The sequence below is a fragment of the Mus caroli genome, chromosome 3, assembly GCF_900094665.2.
Source record: "Mus caroli chromosome 3, CAROLI_EIJ_v1.1, whole genome shotgun sequence".
Taxonomy (NCBI): Eukaryota; Metazoa; Chordata; class Mammalia; order Rodentia; family Muridae; genus Mus; species Mus caroli.
In genome coordinates this window covers 131,692,083-131,697,485 of record NC_034572.1, presented here as the reverse complement: position 1 = coordinate 131,697,485, position 5,403 = coordinate 131,692,083, and positions in this window count along the sequence as shown.

Below are 5,403 nucleotides of genomic sequence, written 5' to 3'. Positions count from 1 at the left end.
CTTTTGGACTTAGACAAATGTCTACTTCATTTTTATTCCTGAGAACATATTTCTTGACTTCGGTTTTAGAATTAAGGGGAAGCTAGAAAACTCTTACTGCCATCAGAGTGTCTGAGGGTTGGGATTATGTCTGAGGGGTGGTGGGCACAGTAAGTAGTTGCTGCGGGTTTCTGTTGGAGGTGGAGGTGGAGGTGGAGGTGGAGCTGGATCAAACTGGGCTTCCTGGAACATCCCCATTGTGTGAGGCTTTGGCTGGATCCATAATCTACAGTGTTCACATGACTTCTTAACTTGGTTGTTATATGGGAAAGTTTGTTTTATAACAGGTCTTACTGGATGAATAACTGCATTTGACAAGTGCCAGGGAGTTGTATAATTCTATGGTTCTTTGCCAACGTTTTCATGGCAGCTTAAGACAGCAACGTTAAAACACTACTCTTATGGTTTTTCAAATATATAACTGCAAAGTCAGGTGAGCACTATTAGTAGCGCTGTCTTAAACCTCAAATGAAATCCTTATTCGGTCACTGCAAATGAGATGAAAATGTAAGATGGTTGGACAGCTGAAGGAGCAGTTGCCAAGAAAATGCCTTGTTCAGTTCCTTGACAAATCTGATAAGGTGTTTTCTGAGCAAGAAAACTGTCCCGGTCAGGAACAAATAATCCATTCAGTCTGTGGGTGAATGAACGCAAATATTTGCACAGCATCCACTGAACACAGAATCTTCTACTAGGTCCCTTTAAAGACAGAGCGAGAAGAACAATCTTTCTACAACTTGACACACACAGGGGATTAATTTATTGGGAGATCCATCACCTCCTCATGGCTTAGAGCGTCTCTGGCAATGTGAGAAAGATGGAAGGACTGTTGAAACATAGGGCTGATCATGTAACAGGAGTCTCGCTCTTCTTTGTGAAGGCAACCCAATTCTGAGAGATTAAGAAACAAACTGATGGAGAAATGCATCGAAGGAAGGCTGGCTCTACTTCCCCTAGCAAGCCATGTATTGTCCATGGCTCCTCAGAGAGCCTTTCACTCATCTCTGGAGGAATGTTCACACACTTAGTCTGTTTATCTTTTTATTTAAAAAAAAAAAGTGTTGTTTTTAATTTTTCCTATAATTTAGTTGTTCATATTCTCTCCCTTTCCCCATCTTACACGCACACCCTCCCTCCCTACTCAGCTTCGTGGTTTCTCTCTCTCAAAAAATATTAATGAAAAAAAGAAATAGAAACTACACACACACACACACACACACACACACACAGAGCACATAAAGAAACAGGGAGAGCCTTTTGTGGTGGCCAGTGGCTCCTGAGCATGAGGCCTGCTCTGAAGATGCCACTACATACCTGGTTCCACTACATTAGAGAAAACGGATGTTCCTTCCCCCAGAAGGTATCAACTTTGAAATTACGTCATGGTTGGGGTTAGGGCTTTATGTCCATTTACTCTTATATATGCTGGAGTTTTGTCTGGTTTGAACTTGTGTAGCTCTTGTCCATGCTATCATGGTCTTTGTGAGTTCATATGTACATCAGCTCCACTGTATCTGGAAGATGCTCTTTCCGTGGGGTCATCCACCACCTCTGACTCTTACAGTCTCTCTACTTCCTCTTCTGCACAGAGCCCTGATCCTTGAGGGAAGGGCCTTGATAAAGGCTTCTTATTTAGGGCCGGGTACTCCAAAGTTTCTCATTCTCTGTATGTTATCTAGTGTGTCTCTGTGCTGATTCCCATCTACTGAAGGAGAAAGCTAGTCTGATGAGGGCTGAGTAACACTGGTCTATGGGCATGTCATTAGGAGTTGTTTTATTGCTGTGTTCACTAAGAAGAATAATAGTTACAGGTGTTCTATTAAGGCCTGTGACCTATCTAGTATAGGTTCTTGGCTTGTTCAGTAGGGTTACATGTGGCTTCTATCTTATAAAAAGGGCTTTAAATCCAACAAAACACGGTTGGCTGCTCCCCTAACATTTGTGCCGCCTTTGCACCAGTGTGTCATGGAGGTACCAGCATAGGTTCCATGGAAATGCTAATGAATATCTTTCTCCTCCTGGAGCATGCATGCTGTCTTCCAGCACTGTGGACATTACTCAGAAGGGGTAAAGCTTCTAGCTGTGCACCAGTTTACTTCCTCCATGTTTGCTGATGTAAGGGAGTGCTGTTTTCAGCAGTAGGGCCTTAGCACCAGGCTATCGAGAGCAACCACTTGCCTTGGCAATTGCCTCTAATGTTTGGGCAAGTCTATAGGATCCCTTTGGCCAAGCACTCAACAAGATGTTACCCATTCCTGGTTCTGGAGGTTTTACTTGGTAATATAAGATACCCAGTTTGGGCACTGTCTCTCCCATTACATGGTGACTCGGCTTAAATCCCTTCCATGTATTTATTTATTATAGGAAGCTCCCACAGAAGTAGGCTTCCATATGACTTTTCCAAAAGCCTTGGTGTTAGCTTTCCCTACATAACTCCGCCATTTGTTCTTCCTTCCTCAGTCCCTCCCTGGTTAATTCTCTAATTATAGTTTCTCCTTTATCTCTTTATGACACTATATTGTATTTCCTCTTCTTTGGATGATTCCTCTTCTACCTCCTCCCCCCCCTCCCCAGGTTCCTTACTAGCCACCCAACCTCTGTAGTTGTTCTAAATGAAACACACATATCCAAAGCTTAAGTTAGCATCCTTAGTTACAAGAAAACACGCAATGCTTGTGGTCCTGCGTCTGGGTGACCTCCTCCCTCGGGACCAAAGTTTCTAGGTGTATCCATTTACCTCTAAATTACATTTTTCATTGTGTAAATATATTGTTTTTATTATCTGTTGTTCAGTTGATAGACATCTATGGAGTGTCCAATTTCTGGCTATTATGTATAAAGCAGCAGTGAATACGAATGAGCAAGCATCTCTGTGGTAAAATGCAGAGCTGGTGGGGAATATATACAGTATATATTATTATATATATAGTATAGCTGAATGTTTGGTAGGTATATTTTCAGTTTTTTGAGGAACCTCTGCACTGATTTCTACAGGGGGTGTACCAGTTTGCACTCCCACCAGCAATGGATACATTTTCCGCATTCTCTGCATCTAACCATAATCTGGTATCATTTGTTTTATTAGTCTTGGCCATTGTGAATGGGGTAAGATGAAATCTCAAAGCGATTTTAATTTTAATTTCCCTGATGGCTAAAGGTGTTGAACATGTTTAAGTTTTTCTCGGCCATTTATGTTTCATCTTTTGAAAATGTCCAGCAAAATAACAGAATACAAAATTAACACAGCAGATCAATAGCCTTCCTATGTACAAATGACAAATGCATTGAGAAAGAATTCCTTTTCTTCAGAGAAACAACACCGCCTTTCACAATCACCTCAAAACTATATTGGGATGACTCTAAGCAAGTGAACGAGGCCTGTATTATCAAAACTAGAAGACATTAGAAGATATGGAAATATCTCCCATATCTGTGGGTCAATAGGATCAACAGTGTGAAAATAGCCATCTTACCAAAAGCAAAGATTCAGTGCAATCCTCATCAAAATTCCAGTGCAAGTCCTCACAGAAATTGAAAAACAAAACAAACTTTTTGTGGAAACACACATACACACACACTGAAGCAAACACACATTCACACACACACTGAAGTACACACATGCATACATACATACACACTGAAGCACACATTCACACATACACATGCATGCACACACACACACACACTGAAGCACATACATGTATACACACTGAAGCACACATTCACACACATGCACACACACTGAAGCACATATTCACACACACACTGAAGCACACACATGCATACACACACACGCACACACAGACATACACACGGAAGCACACATTTACACACACACACACACACACACTCACTAGGATGGTCAAATCAAACCTGAACATAAAAGAACTTCTGGAGGCATCGCCATTCCAGATTTCAAGTTGTATTACAGAAATATAGTAATTAAAAGTAGCAAGGTATTGGCATAAAAAGATACATTGATCATTGTAATAAAATTGAAGATCCAGACACAACTCCACACACATACAAATACCTGATTTTTTTTTGACAAAGAACCTACAAATACTAACTGTAGAAGAGACAGTACTGGTCGAAGTGGATAGCTTCATGTAGGAGAATGAACATAGATTCATATCTATCACCCTGCACAAAACGCAACACCAAATGGATCAAGAACACCAATGTGAGACCAGATAACCTGAATATGCTAGAAGAGAAAGTAGGGACTAGGCTTTAACTCAGTGCACAGGAAAGGACTTTCTGCATGGAATTCCAATAGCACAGGCATTAAGAATAGCAAGAAATGGGACTCCATGAAGCAGAAACGCTTATGTACCATGAAAGAGACCACCATCTGAGCAAAGAGGCAGGCTGCATGATGGGTAAAATGTTTACCAGCTAAGCATCTGGCAGAGGGTTAGCAACTAGAATATACAAAGGGCTGAAACTCTGAACATCAAGAACAGATAACCCAATTTAAAACTGGAATATAGAACCACCGGCCATTTTTATCTTGTAGGACTCAATATTTTATTTGTGTAGTATTTTATTGAGAATTTCTTTTAAAAAAATTATTTTTAAAAATTCGTGTGGAGAGCTATGTGCACATGAGTACTGATGTCCCGGAGGCTGAAAAGTTATGCTGGATCCCCTGGAGCTGGGGTTACAATCAGCTATGAGTCACTCGGTGTTAGTGCTGGGAACTGAACTTGGGTCCTCTGCAAGGGCTTATTCTCTTAATTGCTCAGCCAATCTCTCCAGTGCCTTGCTGAGATTTTTTTTCCTCCTGTGCTATTAAGTATTTTAGTTTGCCGTTGTAGTTTGTGTGTATGTGCCCTGGTCTGATTTTGCTATCAGAGAAACACAGGCTTCCCAAAATGAGTTCAAGAAAATTCCCATCTGGAATTTTACTGGAAAATGTTTATTATGTATTTGGCTTGTAGTTGCCTAGACTTTTCAACCTATTCTATGTCCTTATAAGGGAATCCCAAATGCCCCCTATTCCTATTCAACTTCTTTCTCTTAAAAATCACTTTGTTTCCAGATACTTCAATACTCTACCAGCACTAAATCTCAACAATTAAATAAAACTGTGCCTTTCAGTATGCCTGTCACTACAAATTCTTTTGTATACTTTTTTATTTTATTAAGAACTTTCAGCCAGGTGTAGATGCTGGTAAGCCTGGTTTGAGGTTATACTGGGTTACATAGAGAGCTCTAAGCCAGTCTGAAACATACCATAATGAAATTTTAATGCATAGTAAATTTATGTACATGTCCACTGACAGATGCAGATACATGCTGGTGCAATTACAGTAAATAAAAACTAATCCCCATGTTAAATGTAGTTATTACTATGTACTT